Consider the following 17,896-nt stretch of genomic DNA (forward strand, 5'->3'; position numbering starts at 1 on the left):
AAAGTCAAATATGAAATGGGAAATTTCTGTGAACAATTAAGGCTGAATACTCTGTTAAAACCGTTGAACAAACGTTTGCTATTTCTAGTAATAATGAGAAATTTTAATTGTTTAATAAAAAGTTTGTCAATGACTCACTTGCTAAAGGATTTAAGTTCTTGCATATTGGTTCTGTTCAAGTTGCTGTTAAACCATTAACCAGTATTCAGCCTTATATATATATACCAACGTTATGGTAAAATGCTGCGAGAAGAATTGCACAGCTGCATTTCAATTTCGTAAATTAATTAAAGGTCATGGTTTTCTCCTTAAATTTCGATCAATTATCATATATGATTTAAATAATTATATGACTAACCTATTATATTTGTAAGTTCCTACAATCCTACAGTTGTGACTTGTGATTAACAATTTAATATAATATTAGTTCTCAATTAAGAAAAAAGAAAAAAATAATTCAAAAAATAAAAATAAAAGATAGTGGGTTCAACTAATATCTATCTATGCAAATCAATATCCTGAAAACTAAGTTCAACTAAATGGTCTAAATATTCGAAAATCTCTGCAAATCAACACTCCTAAATCAAATCAATATCTTGCTCTGATCTTCTTCAGCAATATCATATATGATTTAATTAATTATATGACTAACATATTATATTTGTAAATTTCTACTATTGTCATTAACAATTTAATATAATATTAATTCTCACTAAGAGAAAAGAAAAAAGGATTCAAAAAATAAAATAAAAGAGAGTGGGTTTAACTAATATTTATCTAGTAAATTATTATTTATTTTAGTTAATGTAATTTTCAAGAGAATGTGTTTAATGCAATTCAAGAATATCATTTTATGTTTAGGTTATTTAAATGTTGAGCAATTATTATACACATTTAAGGATAGTTAAGAAAAATTTGGTAATAAATCTTCAATTAAAAATATAAATTTTATTTTAAAGAAGGAATTTTTTGTTTATTAGCATTCTCATATTTACATATTATAACTGAATATCAAATAATATTTGAAATATAAAAATACATTAAATTTGTTTTTATTTTGTTTAATTCAATTTCTTATGGTAATGTGTTTAATGAAATTCAAGATAAAAAAGGAAGACACATTCTTTGCCCATAAACGTAAGAGTCAAACAATATTAATGATTCAATATGGCCATATATAGCTTAAATGAGTGGATGTTGTAATCTTGAGCGTTAATTATGATAATCAATTTTAAGAGTTAACTTAAATCGTTGGATCAAATCTATAAGATTGAGCTCCTGGTTATTTAAAGCACCATATAATTTGCAGAGCATGAGGTGGCCTACAGCTGGATCCGATTTCCCCTTGACCAATAGTTCAGATTAAATAGAAAATAATCTAACGACTCATATTAAAAATCAACCGTACATTTTTGGCCTCGGTATGCATTATTGTTAGGCACAGAGAAATTTTTAACTGTGAGTTTCTCCACGTGCAATTACGCTCCACGTCGCCCATTGATTGGTTCAAACTGTCAAATAAAAGATCTTAATTAGTTGATGAATAAATGAAATCGTTGGATCTTTGTGCGGTGATGAACATGCAGGACATAAGATTATTGCCTTTTGAGTTTGTGCGTATCCCATCACGCATCGGCATCAACGACTCACATTTAATCAAAACAAAATTGAACGGTTGAGTACGTTTTCACGAGAATTTAGGTGATTTAAATACAAATCCTTAATTAGCCAATACCAAAATGCACCATTTTTTATTTTTAGCATTAATTACGATTGACTTAGTGTTTAATGAAATTCAAAGAATATAATTTTATGTTTAGGTTATTTAAACGTTGAGCAATTATTATGCACATTTAAGGATAGTTAAGGAAAACTTGGTATCAATCTTGAATTAAAAATTCAAATTTTATTTGAAAGAAAGAAATTTTTGTATATTAACGTTCTCATATTTACATTTGTCAAGATTCCTTATAATTCTTATCAAATAATATTTAAAATAAAAAAAAATACATTAAATTTGAATTTATTTTGGTTAATTTTTTTTGAATCAAAATCATTGCATTCTCATTAACTCTTAGCATGATAGAGTAGTTTGCTCCATCTTAATAATTTCCAAAATACATTTGGGTGGCTCAAGAAGCCACAATTTGTCCACAAAGTTTCTAGTTGCAAATTTAGATAAAAGGTGTGCTGCGTTATTTCCTTCCCTGCTGACAAAAGACATCCTCCAACACTGAAGAGCTTGTGTCTTCCAGCAAAAATCATCACTAGCAAGCCAACTCTGCCCTAGTCCACATTCTGTCCATTCACTGCATTTACTACAATCTGAGCATCCCCTTCAAACTGAACCTTCATAAAACCACGTTCGCCACACATTTGGATCGCCATCAAAGCTGCTCGAGCCTCCACTATCGTACGATCAAGAGCTCCCACTACTAATTTACATTGAGCTGCTATGACCTCTCCTTTTTCGTCCCTCACCACCACTCCAAATCCCATCCAGCCTTGGGTCTTGACAATGGATGCATCCCAATTTGCCTTCAACCATCCGGGTGCCTGTGCTTTCCATTTTGTTTCCCTTAGCACAGCAGTAGATGGGCTTTCCTTACTCCTTCTTTCCATCACCACCATAAATTCTGCCACATAGTCTTTCACTCCATTACCCAACGAAGTTGGGTGTTGAAAAGGCTTACCAAACACAACGTTGTTTCTTCTAAGCCAAATGCGTCTTGCAACTCCCACAAACAGTTGGGTTTCCTTTGAATCACATATGGAAAACACCTTCTCAACTAAATGTAAGAAGTCGCTTCCCTCAGATGACCATTTTTGCAACTTTTTACACCCCACACTCCACACATCCACTGCTGCCGGGCACTGCCAGAGGGCATGGATCACTGATTCTGCTTCACTTCCGCACTGTGGGCACAAAGCATCTTCTACAATCTTTCTTCGGTGTGGATTGACCCGAGTTGGCAATATTTCATGACAAGCACGCCATAAGAAAGTTTTTTCCACATTTGGGAGTCCAAGTTTCCAAATTTCCTGCCATACTTTGCTAACTCCTCTCCTAAAAGAAGTCTCAGCCACTCCTCGTTGTTCCATCTCTTTCTATAGGAAATAGGCACTTTTAACAGAAAATAGCCCATTTTTTGTTCCCCTCCAGATTTGATTATCCCCCTGATTAGTTGTACTTAATGGTAAAGACAAAATCAGTTGGATCTCCTCCTTGAGAAACAGGTTCTCCAAAATGTTGAGATTCCACCACTTCGTATCCAATCAGCTCACTAACCAAAGCATTCAAGTTCAATAAAACGGGCGGAAATTGTACCATGTAAGTAGTCAGCTAAGGAGGCCATTTATCCTTCCAAATTCGTAGATGCTAACCATTCCCAATTCTCCATCTTAATCCTTCCTTAAGCAACTCACAAGAACTATGGATACTATGCCAAGCGAAGGATGGTCTATCCCCTAGATTGGAATCTAGAAAATCACCACCCAGGTAGTACTTTGCTTCCTTAATTTTTGAGAGGAAACTATCGGATTTTTGCCAAAGTCTCCATCCCTGTTCTGCCAACAAAGCCTTATTAAAGCTCCTAAAATCTCTATAACCCAAACCTCCATCAACTTTTGCTAAGCCCATTAGACTCCAACTCATCCAATGCACCTTGGATTTATTTCGGTGACCCCACCAAAATTGTTGCATTAAAGAATTTAGTTCCACACATAGGAGCTTCGGGAAAAGAAACACACTCATACAATACGTAGGGATTGCTTGAATCACCGCATTAAGTAGAATTTCCTTACCGGCTTGAGAAAGGAATTGAATCTTCCAATCTTGTAATCGTTTCCATACTCGATCTTTTATACTCCGAAAAGTAGCAATTCTTGACTTGCCCACCAACGCCGGCAACCCCAAATAGGTATCATATCATTGTGTAACCGGTATTCTTGCCTCCTCCACAATCTCCTCCTTTATCAATTGAGTCGTGTTTTGACTAAAACATATGGCAGTTTTTGCATTATTTAACCTTTGGCCCAAAGCTTCCTCATATAATTTTAGAATGTTTGACAATTGATTCCATTGTGAAATACTTGACCTGCAAAATAGCAAACTATCGTCAGCAAAAAATAGATGGCTTACCCGGGATCCATATTTGGAAGTAGGGACCCCCGCCAGTAAACCACCCCTGTTTGCCTGTATCACCATGGAACTAAGGACTTCCACACATAGGAGGAGCAAATATGGCGAAATCGGATCCCCTTGTCTAAGGCCTCTTGAAGGTTGGATATGCCCATATGGTTCCCCATTCACCAAAATTGAATAATGTACCGTAGTCACACACATTATCATCAATTGTCTCCACCTAGGAGCAAAACCTATCCGCCACATCGTTTCCTCCAGAAAACCCCACTCCAACTTTTCATACGCTTTACTCATGTCCAATTTTATATTCATAAAACCCTTCTTACTCTTCATACGAGTATGCATGGTATGCAAAGTTTCATAAGCTGCCAATATATTATCAGAAATGAGTCTACCAGGGACAAAATCACTTTGAGTATGGGCTATAATATGAGGTAACACTTTCTTCAAACGGTTAGCAAGGACCTTGGAGATTAGTTTGTATAACAGGTTACATAGACTAATGGGTCGAAATTCTATTACGCACTTGGGGCTTTTTACTTTGGGTATCAAGGCTATATGTGTAAGATTTAAATTCTCCGGCATCTTTCCAGAATTTAAAATATCAACAACAGACATGCCAACCTCTCTCCCAATAGTCTCCCAATGATTCTGGAAAAATCCCGCAATAAATCCATCCGGCCCCGGAGCTATAAGAGGACCCATTTGTTTGAGAGCAAGAGTAACTTCTTCACAAGAAAATTCTTTCAACAACTCATTATTCATTTCATCTGTTACTTTAGTATTAATATTTTACAAACACTGGTCCATATTACTTCCACCCCCAGTAGTAAATAAATTAGCAAAATAGTCAACAGAAGCTACCTTTATTTCTTCTGGAGACTCCCAAGTTACTCCATGCGCATCTTGTATCTTAAAAATCTGGTTTTTCTTTTTTTTTCCTTTAATTGGCACAAGCACGAAAGAATTTTGTATTTCGGTCCCCCATCCTCAGCCAGTCCGCATTTGCTCTATGTTTCCATTTCGTATCTTCTTGGTCTAGCAAAGAATTTATCTCTCTGCAAAAGGGCTGCTTCCTTGTTGTGCAAATATCTACCTAAATTAATAGGTAAATAATTGTACGTTTTACCTGCAAGTGCACAAGGTTAACATAGTAATATATGGTGCAAGTACAGGATCATTCCCACGAGGATTACTGAATTTCCGTTTAAAAATAAATTCCTTAAGTAGAATAGAGATTGATTGAGTTGATAATAATAAAAATGTAGGGCTTTGATATCCACCGCTAATTATATTTAGCTAATATATTAATATGCCAATGTTTTGATCATATTATGGATATTGAATGTTTGTCAACCTAAGGGCATTGGTGTCTACTCCTTAAGCTATTGATTTCCCTAAGCAACGAATTAGGCATGGGTGTTTACTCTAATTCTTTTCTTTCTTAAAGGATTTAGCATGGGTGTCTACTAAGTTGTTCTTTAAGAAAGCATAAAAACTGTGAAAATCGACAAACACATGAGGCCTAGGGCATGGGTGTCTACTCCCGGTTCTCCATGTTGATTAACCCAAGAGCCCGGTGTGGATTACTTTCGTTACTTATGTTAAACCCAGGACTCAGTCATCCAAATTGACCTAACTAACTAGTCCATATCACATGCACATGTTGATCAGGCACACACATATAAGGAATTCATGAAACTAGGTATTAATCAAGTTAGATATCATAACAGGTTCATTACAAAGGCGCCAATATTGAAATATCAAATAAACATAACTAGGGCTTCAATCTAGCCCTACTAATAAAAGTTACACATAAAATTAATGTTAAACATCTTAGTAAAAGAAAAGAAAAGAATAAACCTGAGACTTGAACTTCAAGAGCTCCTCTACTTCTCCTTACCAAGCGTCCAATTCTAGAGACTTAAGGGTTTATTTATAGGCTTTAGAAGTCTTAGACAAAGTAGTAAACCTAGGAAATTCGTAGGGTTTTGAGACCTATTACAAATTGGAATTGGAAAACCCTAATATGGAAATATTGTCAATCCAGCCGCCACTTGATAAGTCACCTGGGCACGGGTGCGCTCTATCGCAGCCTGTGTGCACTCGATCGCATGTCTGCGATCGTTTCTTCTTTTGTCATGCGCTCGATTGGTCCTGGCCTATTTGCTGCTATGTCCTCTCGGGTATTGCGCTTGATCGCAAGTACCCTACGATTGATCGAAGTACCAGGGAGCTCCATTGTCTTCATTTCCTCTTTTGAGCTCAAATTACCTAGTTTTACTTCTTTTTCTTCCAAAGGCCTGGAAAAGTACGAAAAACACAAAAAGGAATTAAAGTGGCCTAATTAAGTAAAACCAAAGGAATAAAATATGCAAGTTAAGGGCTGAAAATATGAGTATTTTAGCACTTATCATTCCTCTCCCGCCCGCACATCACAGCTTCCCTAGACCGAATTCAATTTTTGCTTCAAGCGGTGGATTTTTTTCTGGAGACCCATGCTCGCCTTTCCTCCATTCCATAAATCCCATGCTTCAACAAGACAATTTATGGTTCAAATGGGCCCATATATATATATATATATATATATATATATATATATATATATATATATGTATATATATATATATATATAACTAAATTAACTAATATTAAGTTAAGACTGACTGTAACCAAGTGAAGAGTACTCACTTTAGCAATTCATTAACTTTTTAAATTTTTTTTCATTCAAGAAGGTCAAAATAGTCATTTTACTCTCAAACAAAAATTCCCTATTCTTGTGGAATCCACACTTGTTTATAGCTTTAAGTTTAAGATAAAGTCTAACATTCTTTTATCAATTAAATAAGGTGTCATTACACCTAATCTGATAACATAGATTTTGATAAAACATGAGGTCTCTTTGAGTTTTTTTGTTAGATATTAATTAAATAATTAAATATATTATTTTTTATGTGACTTAATTTTTTTGAGATAATAATAATTTAATATGATGTTAAAAGGATTCAATTGTTGAGAGGAAATTTAAGCCCGGAGTATTAAAGTAGTAATTAAATAAATAAATTCATAATTTTTGTCAACTTAACTTTTTAAGATAATTAGTAATTTAAGGCTCTAACCTTTATGCCTATCCTCCTCCCCCCCCCCCCTTTTTTTTTTTTGATATCTTTATGCCTATCCTCATGTGCTTAACATAGAGGCATGATTAGAAGATGTATCTTTTACATGATTAAACTCTCATTCAAGTATTTCACTAAATTTATAATTTTATTTTATTTATTTTTTCAGATTTGGAATTACCGTATATATTAATCAATATATAATCAAGCATTCATTAAAACAAATGTAGAAATATATTTTTCGTTGTTAGGCTAGTGGGAGCTAAATACAATTAGAAAAAGGAAAAATGATTCAATGTGTTATAGTTAGCAATGAACAAAAGTTGGATGACAAAGAATAAATGGTCAGAGGAGTATGTGAGGGGGGTTAATGACTTTTTGGAATATCCATCTAACAACGGAACTCATAATGGGAAATTCGTTGCTCGTGTACGAGGTGTGCCAATGGAACCTCGTGGGTACGGAGTATGGTACACGCACATTTGATAAATTATGGAATTTGTCAAGGTTACTGATAAGTGCCAAATATTGCATATTTGGACCCCTTTATTTACATTAGTTAACCCTTTAGATGTGTCGTTATTTAATGTTTTGTATTAGTTTTGTGTTTTTAGTATCTTGTAGGTCGTTAAAGAAAAACTGCAGCTTTAAAGAGAAAAATGCAAAGTTTGGAAGAAAGCATACTTTGAGAAGACCTAGATGATGTGGTTAAGTTTAACCAAATCCAAGAAAAATGTTAAATCAGATTAAAGATCAGATTGGATTAAATTTCAAATTGGATAAGATTTCGGATTGAATTTAAATTCAGATTTTGTATATGTCTCAGTATTTTGATCATAACTTTCCGTTCAAATATCAGATTGAAGTAATTCAAGTGGCATTGGAAAGCTAACTCAAAATACTATAGTTTATCGTGAAATAGGACTTTCCCAATTCGGAAGGTTACTATGCCAAAATCGCCCTGTAAAATAAGGAAACAAGTATGGACGAATCCTATTCCGATTTCAGACTTCTATTTTGACTGTGAGACAGACCTCCGAATTATCTAGGTTTACTTGGGCTTCCAGGACTTCCCTAAGCCTATAAATAGACCTCTTTGCATTCAAGAAAAGGGAGAGAATTTTAGAGAGCAAAATTCTACAGTTTTTTCTCTTTTTAGTTTAGGTTTTCTTTAGATTTAAGTTTTATTTTTATATGGAGCTAAATTCCCAACTAAGGTTGGGGATGAAGCCTCACCAATGAAGAACATCAATACTTTCATATAAGTCTTTATTTATCTGATTTTATTGAGTTTTATATTTCAATTGTTTTACTTCTTTTCAATGTGTGTAGTGATTCTTGGATATCTTTTGTGATTCAAGGATACACTTGATGATTTAAGATAATTTCACATAATTGATTGCTTGATTTTATTTGCCTAAATAATTGGATATCCCTTGTGATTTGTTCTACTGATACATTTGGTTTTTCAATTAAGATTGAATATCTTTTGTGATTTACGGATACATCTGATGATTTAATTGATATTGGATTCCTTTTGTGATTTGTGCAATGAATAGATACATTGGATGGTTTTGATTAATTATTTGAAACATAGTAAAATATATCTAAGATTTTAATTGTGAGAACTTAGATTAATATTGATAAACAAGGAAGTATGTTTTTATGATTCGGTGAGTGTGAATTCTCAAACCTTAGTATTTTATCTCTTAGTTTATTTTAATTAGTTTATGTTTGTCTTTTAATTTTCAAAATCAAAATCAAAACCCTTTTGGAACTAGGTTAGGGTAAAATTAGTTTAGATATAAGTTGATCTTTCAAAAATACAATTCTCTATGGGTTCGACCTCGCACTTGCAATCCATTAAACTACAATCGATTCGTGCACTTGCGAGTTAAATAATTTGCACAATAAGTTTTTGGGGCTGTCCGGGGAATTGTTTATTTGTTGAAACCAATTTATTTCTATATTAAATTTATTCTTCTACTAGTTGGAATTGGGATTTTATTTTTTCTACAATTTGTTTTGTTTATTACTAATAAAAAAAATTAAAAAAAAAAGAGATTTTTCTTTTGTTTGTTTTTTGTTTTTTTTTTTGGCTTGTTTTACAGTTCTGCCGCAGCACCTTCCGCATGCCTCTGCTAGTGCGATCAATCGCAGCTCTGCTACGATCGAGTGCACTCAGGGCAAGACAGCAAGTCAAGCATATCTGCGCTCGTCAACTGCTGTTTCTTCATTCGTACACATTGCAAGTGCGATTGAGCGCAACTGCAGTACGCTCAAGCGCACTCACAGCAAAGGCAGCAATTGCAGCAGTTCCGTAGATCTTTGCCAAAAATTTATTTTTTGTCCTTTTTGTGAGCATTTAAATTTTAGTTTTAATTTTTAATTTTTATTTTGTTAGTTGTTTTTTTTAGTTTACTTTATTTTAAAAAAAAAAAAAAAAATGGTTGATGTGTTATGTGGGAAATTTGCATGCTAAAGAGTGAGGGTGAAGTATGGATTTTCCGTTTAATAATTTTAATAATTTCTCTGTACAACATGCTTCTCCTAGTTGTAGGACACCGGCTCCTACCAACTGCCCTAAAAAATTTTACCCATATAAATCATACTGCTCCAATCTTATCATCATTATAGTGATTGTCCATCATGGGGACAAGTTTCTAATTTTCCATATGAGCAAATGAACACCAGTTTCTCCAGTCCAGAGTTTGACTCAAATTCTAATTATTACAACTCGGACTGGAGCAACCAATCAAATTTCTCATGGTCAGCTCAGGCTACAGGAAATTATGCTGACCAATTTGATGGCACCATTTAGAATATCTGCAGTTCGATCACCAAGCTCAACCACCTGCGGATCAATCCATTGCTCAAATGTCATAGCCTGCACCACAGTCATCATTGGAAGACATGATGAAAGCATTCATGCAATCAATTGATAAGAACATGCACAAGATGAAGCAAGATATGAATAGACTCAATCAAGAGCTTAAAGAAGAATTGCGTCAATTCAATCAAGAGCTCAAAGATGCCAACACTCAAGCTACCACAAGGAGGGAAGAATGGATTGGCCAGAGTGAGAATGAACTGCTTGCTTATCAATCCATCACTCAAGTGCCACAACCTCTTCCATAAGAGTTATCATTGGAAGACACATTCAAAGCATGCATGCAAAATATGCATCAAGCTGTACAAGAGCTAAAGACTTACAACTTACAAACCATACAAGAATTGCGTCAAGAGCTCAAAGATGCCAATACTCATGCTACCGCAGGGATGGAAGAATGGATTGGTGAGAGTGAGAATGAACATCCATCTGAACATCAACTTGACCCAATGACTCAATATTGGGACAATGAGAGCATAGAGGATAACAACAAGGAAGAAGAGTTTCAAAGTCAGTTGATGGCTAAAGGGCACTACATGATTGATGAGGATGAGTCCGGAAATTCTTATTATGAGCATGTCCAAGCCACCACCAACTTTGAAAGAGAGGAAAGTGCTACATTAAATTATCTTCCCAAAGATGATTTATGGCAACTTTGTCCAACTGCTCACATTGATGACTTAGATAGAAGAAAATACTAACTCAGGGCAGCTAAGTCTATCTATGTCAGATTTATGAAGAAACGCGAACCATCTCTATTTTGTGAATATTGTTATAATCCCACTCACCACAAAATCTATGTCAGATTTATGAAGAAACGCGAACCATCTCTATTTTGTGAATATTGTTATAATCCCACTCACCACAAAAGCGAATGCCCATTCTTTCTACACTATGTAAGCATGATGGAGGATGATGCTAGCATATCTCATCATGAATTTGTCAAATCTTATTATGCTTCTCTAGCACTAGTGCAACATTTTCCAACTACTCATGTTAATGACATAGGCGAGAGATTAGCCCAGTTCAGAGAAGCTAGAGTTGACCATCTTACATTGCCTAACAATCATCCACTATATAAGGCATGTTGATATTGTTATAATCCTTATCACAAGAGAGAAAAGTGTCCATTCATTCTAAACTACATGATTGATGAGGAGGAAATTGTGAATAACATTGAGGAGGAAGAAAAAGAAGAAGAAGTTGAGCACCTTGAGCAAGTTGAGCACCATGAGAACAGTGAGCCACCAACAAATCCTGGTCTACCTAGTGACATGGAAGTGAGTACTAAAGCTCCTGCCTACATCACTGTCCCTCTTGAGAAATATCAAGAGCCCAAAGCTTCATCGCCTGAATGTCTCAAAGAGCCATCTTATGTCAAGATACTCAAGGACTTGTGCACACAAGCACACAAATCTAGGAACCACTTTCCTAAAAAGATCCTTCGAAGCAAGCAATTCTACATAAGATGGCAAAGCATCCTTCCAGAGTGCTATGAAGTTTTGAAGAAAAAGGGGTGGAAGGGATTGGTTGGACATTAGCATGATCGGGGGAAGCACTATAAAGTTTTCTCCTCCAGTATATTTTTTGCACTTCACTCCACAAATTCTTTCTTTCATTTTTCAGTACATGTTATTTTTATTTGTTCTTGTTTCTAACAGTAATTAATCTTTTGATTTTTGTTTCTATAAAAAAAAAAAAAAAATTGCTATTAGTTTTGATGACAGGTGTTTTAGTGTTTGAGTTTGGAGGATGCCCTACCCCTTTTTCACACCTTGATGTTTCCTTACTTCCAGTAATGTATTTCTATACTACACATTGAAGGCAATGTGAAATTCAAATTTGGGAGTATGAAAAAACACTTTGTCTGTTTATATTTGCTCTTATTTGTTTATTTTTATTTATCATTTTGTGTTAAAAAATTTGAAAAAAAAAAAAAATTGTGCTATGTTGTTGTAAAGTTTGAGTTAAACTGTAACTGTGATTTGCATTTCATTAGCTCGCGTAAAGGGTTGAACACATCATTATGTCATTAGGAATTTGAGTCATTTGACTTATTTTTAGGTAAAAGATATTTCACTTGTTTTGAGATAAATTTTTATGAGCATATTAGCATGTTTTATGTGAGGTATGATGTTTGAGCTTAAGCTTGTTCTCTTTGAGATTTGTTGGATGACTTATTGATGAATAACCATTGGCTTGCAAGATATAAAAAAATAAAAATAAAAATAAAAAGAAGGAAAAAGAAAAGAAAGATCATGTTGAGTTTTCCGCTGAGTAACCGAACCTCTTGCCTCATTAAGCATTGAGTGTTGCGTCAAAAGGTGTGAAGTTCAGTGTTGATTGATGATATGGCTAATCTGACTTCGTAGCCTTTTTGACTTAAGTTAATAAGCCCTTAGGGATGTTCTACATCTAGTACCCTAAAGCCACCTTGTAACATCCCACCCCAATGACACACAATATTGTTCGCTTTTGGCTCCCCTCGAACAAGACTTCCTAGGAGGTCACCCATCCTGGTACTACTCTAGCAGAAGCACGCTTAACTGCGGAGTTCTGATGGGATCATAACCATCACGGCTTTAAAATGCGTTGTTGTCATTAAGGGTGTAGTATACATTTAAGCACATCCCCATCTCTATACCCAGGCGATGTGGGACGTCACACACCTAGCTTGGGAGTCATTGGCTTAACACTTGTTACATGGGTCAATTAGAAAGCTTAAGAGAGCTAGACATTGCAGAGCCTGTAAAAAAAAATTAAAAAAATTTTAAAAGAAAAAATAAAAAAAAAAGAGAAAAAAAAATGCATATCTTGCCTTGGTTGTTTCATTTGTTGGGGATTCTTACAAATTTTATGGAACTTGTCTTGAGTTTAAACTGAAACCTTCATGATTGTATGCTAATTACACTTGACACTTTTCAAAACATATGAGATCTCAATTGTCCATTTATGAGTGATTTGATTTTAGATTTCCTTTTGATTGTGATGATGGTGTTTGTCTTTTTAAGTTTACTCATGAATAAGAACCATGGTTTATGTGAAAATTCTTTCTTGTTAACAACATAGTGCACAATGTTTGTGGGTATCATTCTTGTTAAGCCCTCACGAGACTTCACCCGTCTACTAGGGATGCCTAGGGATTTAAAAGGCTTGTTGCGTATGCTAAATACAATCCTCTCACGAAAGAGGATTTATGTTTCTTGCTTTCATTGTATTTTTCGTTTTGTTTTACTAAGGGACTAGCAAAATGTAAGTTTGGGGTTGTTTGATAAGTGCCAAATATTGCATATTTGGACCCTTTTATTTACATTAGTTAATCTTTTAGATGTGTCGTTATTTAATGTTTTGTGTTTTTAGTATTTTGTAGGTTGTTAAAGAAAAACTACAGCTTTAAAGGGAAAAATACAAAGTTTGAAAGAAAGCATACTTTGAGAAGACCTAAATGATGTGATTAAGTTTAACCAAATCCAATAAAAAGGTTAAATCGGATTAAGGAACATATTGGATTAAATTTCAGATTGGATAAGATTTCGGATTGGATTCAAATTTAGATTTTGTACATGTCTCAGTATTTTGACCATAACTTTCCTTTCAAATATTGAATTGAAGTGATTCAAGAGGCATTGGAAAGCTAACTCAAAATACTACAGTTCATTGTGAAATAGGATTTTCCTAATTCGGACAGTTACTATGCCAAAATTGCCTCGTAATACAAGGACACAAATCTGGACAAATCCTATTCCAAATTTCAGACTTCTATTTTGACTGGGAGACATACCTCCGAATTATCTAGGATTACTTGGGCTTCTAGGACTTCCCTAAGTCTATAAATAGACTTCTTTGCATTCAAGAAAAGGGAGAGAATTCCATATAGCAAGATTCTACAGTTTTCTCTTTTTAGTTTAGGTTTTCTTTAGATTTAGGTTTTATTTTTATGTTGAGCTAAATTCCTAACTAAGGCTGGGGATGAAGCCTCACCGATGAAGAACATCAATACTTTCATGTAAGTCTTTATTTATCTGATTTTATTGGGTTTAATATTTCAATTGTTTTACTTCTTTTCATTGTGTGGAGTGAGTCTTGGATATCTTTTGTGATTCAAGGATACACGTGATGATTTAAGATAATTTCACATAATTGATTGCTTGATTTTATTTGCCTAAATAATTGGATATCCTTTGTGATTTGTTCTATGCATACATTTGGTGTTTCAATTAAGATTGGATATCTTTTGTGATTTACGGATACATTTGATGAGTTGATTGATATTGGATTCTGCTTGTGATTTGTGCAATGAATGGATACATGGGATGATTTTGACTAATTGTTTGAAGCATAGTAAAACATATCTAAGATTTTAATTATGAGAATTTCAGATTAATATTGATAAACATGGAAGTATGTTGTTATGATTCGGTAAGTATGAAGTCCCAAACCTCAGTATTTTATCTCTTAGTTTATTTTAATTAGTTTATGTTTGTCTTTTAATTTTCAAAATCAAAATCAAAACCCTTTTGGAACTAGTTTTAGGGTAAAATTAGTTTAGATATAAGTTGATCTTTCAAAAATACAATTCTCTGCGGGTTCGACCTTGCACTTGCAATCCATTAAACTACAATCGATTCATACACTTGCAAGTTAAATCAACAGTTACACTTGTTGGTATGCTCATGGAGAATAACTTGGGACTACTTCTAGTCATCAGGCTACTAACACCCCCTTTCATAGGGAGCCAATGCATGACGGTTCTAGTGGAATGCTTGATATGTTGCATGAGGTTTTTCCTATTGCGACGGATCCTAAAATGAGTCAATGCCCTATATCCAAAATGGGTGGGGAATCTGAAGGAGTACACGAAGATCGACAAGGTACTAGTAAGGGTACTGAAAAGTTTTTTGAATTCCTCAATGATGCTAAGAAGCCACTACATAAAGGGTGCACATAATATACTAAGTTTACTGCTATTGTAGACATGTATAATTTAAAGTGTATGTCTGAGTGGAGTAATAACTCATTTACATTGTTGCTTGAAAAGTTGAGTAAAATGCTTCCACAGGATAAGTAGTTGCCCAATAACACATATCAGGTTAAAAAGAACAAGAAGGAGTTGGGGCTTGGATATGAGAAGATTCCGGTTTGTCGTAATGGTTGCATGTTGTTCTGAAAAGACTACGAGAATCTGGAAAATTGTATAGTGTGTGGAAAATCGAAGTGGAAGGATATTATGAATGTGGCTGAGTCATCTAAAAAATCGAAGAGAAAACCAAAGAAGATTTTACGGTGGTTTCTTTTGAAATCAAGATTGCAGAGGGTATTCATGTCATCAAAAACTGCTTCAGATATGAAGTGGCATGCAGAGAATCGAACGAATGATGGGATACTAAGGCATCCAGCCGATGCCTTAGTTTGGAAGGCATTTGATTCACAGTACCCCAATTTTGCTTTTGACTCATGCAATGTTAGACTTGGATTAGCATCAGATAGTTTTAATCCTTTTAGAAACATGAGCACAAGTTACAGTACGTGGCAGGTTGTTTTGGTACCATTCAATTTACCTCCTTGGATGTGCATGCAACAATCATCTTTAATGTTGTCATTGATTAGCCCAGGCTGAAAATCACCCTCTTTCAAAATAGATGTGTACCTAGAGCCTTTAATCTTAGAGTTGAAGGAATTGTGGGATGTTGGAGAACTAACTTATGATGTATCCTCTAATGAGATGTTTACGATGCGTGCTGTCTTTATGTGGACAATAAATGATTTTCTTGCATTTGGTGATTTGTCTAGGTTGAGGACAAAAGGACGGAATGCATGTCCTTGTTGTATGGGTAGTACAAAGTCTAAGTGGTTAAAATATGGGACCAAATTTTGCTATATGGGGCATAGACAATACTTGCCAATGGATCATATGTGGAGAAAGAAAAGAACGTTGTTTGATGGTACCCAAGAATTGGATCATCCACCTCCAATGCCAACTGGCGATGAAATATGGAGACAAGTTCAAGGTGTTGATAGTGTTGTTGAGGCTATTAGGAAAGAGGTGGGTCCTGATGAGCAATCAATATGGAAGAAGCGAAGTATTTTCTTCACATTGCCTTATTGGAAAAATAATATGTTGCGCCACAATCTTGATGTAATGCACATAGAGAAAAATGTGGTTGACAATATTATTGGCATGTTGTTGAACATGAAGAACAAAATGAAGGATAACATAAAAGCATGTTTGGACTTAAAAGAATTGGGTTTAAGACCTGAACTTCACCCAATTCCTAAAGGTGCAAACAAGACGTATTTTCCCGCAGCCTGTTTCAAAATGACTAAGAAAGAGAAAACGAACTTCTTAAAAGTTGTACAGAATGGAAAAATGCCTAATGGACATGCTTCAAACATGTCACGTTGTATCAGAGTTGAAGAATGTAGTATTGTAGGTTTGAAGAGTCATGATAGCCATATTCTAATGCAATAACTTAAGCCAATGCCTTTGCGCGGATCCTTACCGAATAAGGTTGTGAAACCCTTAATTGAGTTGTCTAGTTACCTTAAAGAGATTTGTTCCAAAACTAAAATTGGAAGATTTCGATCGACTTGAGTCTCGAATCCCTTACATACTGTGCCAATTGGAAATGGTCTTCCCACCCGGATTTTTCACAGTGATGGTACTCCTTCTCGTACATTTGGCTGCTGAATATAGGCTAGGTGGACCCATTCACTATCGGTGGATGCATGTCTTTGAAAGGTATGAAATTATTATAATGCAAACTAATATTATTTTTTTTCTTATTTGACATGATACTTATATACTTTATTTAATATATGTGCTTTCATCGATATAAGGGTTACGTACACAATAAAGCGTCACCTGAAGGTTGTATTGCTGAAGGGTACATAGTAGAGGAATTATTGACGTTTTTTTCTCGCTATTTGGAATCATCGCGAACGGTATTCAATAGACCCATTAGAAACCATGACGATGCTAGAGGAGAGGTCAAGAGTTTCAATCATGATGAAAAATCATTGGCTCAGGCACATCGATATATACTCTTCAACTCTGATGATTTCATTCCATTCCGCATATGAGTTTCATTTTTAATTTGTACACATAGAAATTCATTACATTTTGAAAAAGTAATTGTAACATGAATTTGTTGTCCCACCCATAAATATAGGACGCACAAGGAGGAGCTAAAGACGAGAAATCATAGGAATCAACGAACGAAAAATGAATTAGATAAGTTGCACAGAGATCAATTTTGTGATTGGTTCCGGGGCTATGTAAGTGTTATTTTTAAGTCAAATAACTAATATTACGAGATTACACACTTAATTGTTATACTAATCGCAAATAAAAATGTGCAAATATCAGGTTCAAAACATGGATGACTTTCGTAGAAATGAAATTGATGGTAAAATTGTATCTCATTCCATAGGTCCTATAAAGGTGTCCCAAGAATTTAAGCGATAAGTTGTGAATGGCGTGATGTTTCACATTAAAGATTATGAAAAGGGCAAATCAACACAAAATAGTGGAGTTTGTGTATTTGAAGATGACACTGCATACTATGGCCAACTAACACGCATCATTGAGGTTCAATATTATGATGGATCTCGATATGTACTATTCAAGTGTGATTGGGCAAACATTGCTCTGGGCAGGGGTTATAAGATTGATGACTTTGGCTATAGCCTTGTGAATTTTTTATGTCTAATACACACTAGGGAACGGATTATTGATGATCCATT

The 17,896-nt window shown here is 34.6% G+C and overlaps 1 pseudogene; it reads left to right on the plus strand.

The window, feature by feature from the left end:
• The first annotated feature begins 7,724 nt into the window (after positions 1-7,724).
• On the plus strand, positions 7,725-17,233 carry LOC148587565 (uncharacterized; annotated as a pseudogene).
• Positions 17,234-17,896: the final 663 nt, after the last annotated feature.

This window comes from Corylus avellana, chromosome 2 (assembly GCF_965113065.1).
Source record: "Corylus avellana chromosome 2, dhCorAvel1.hap1.2, whole genome shotgun sequence".
NCBI classification, from domain to species: Eukaryota; Viridiplantae; Streptophyta; class Magnoliopsida; order Fagales; family Betulaceae; genus Corylus; species Corylus avellana.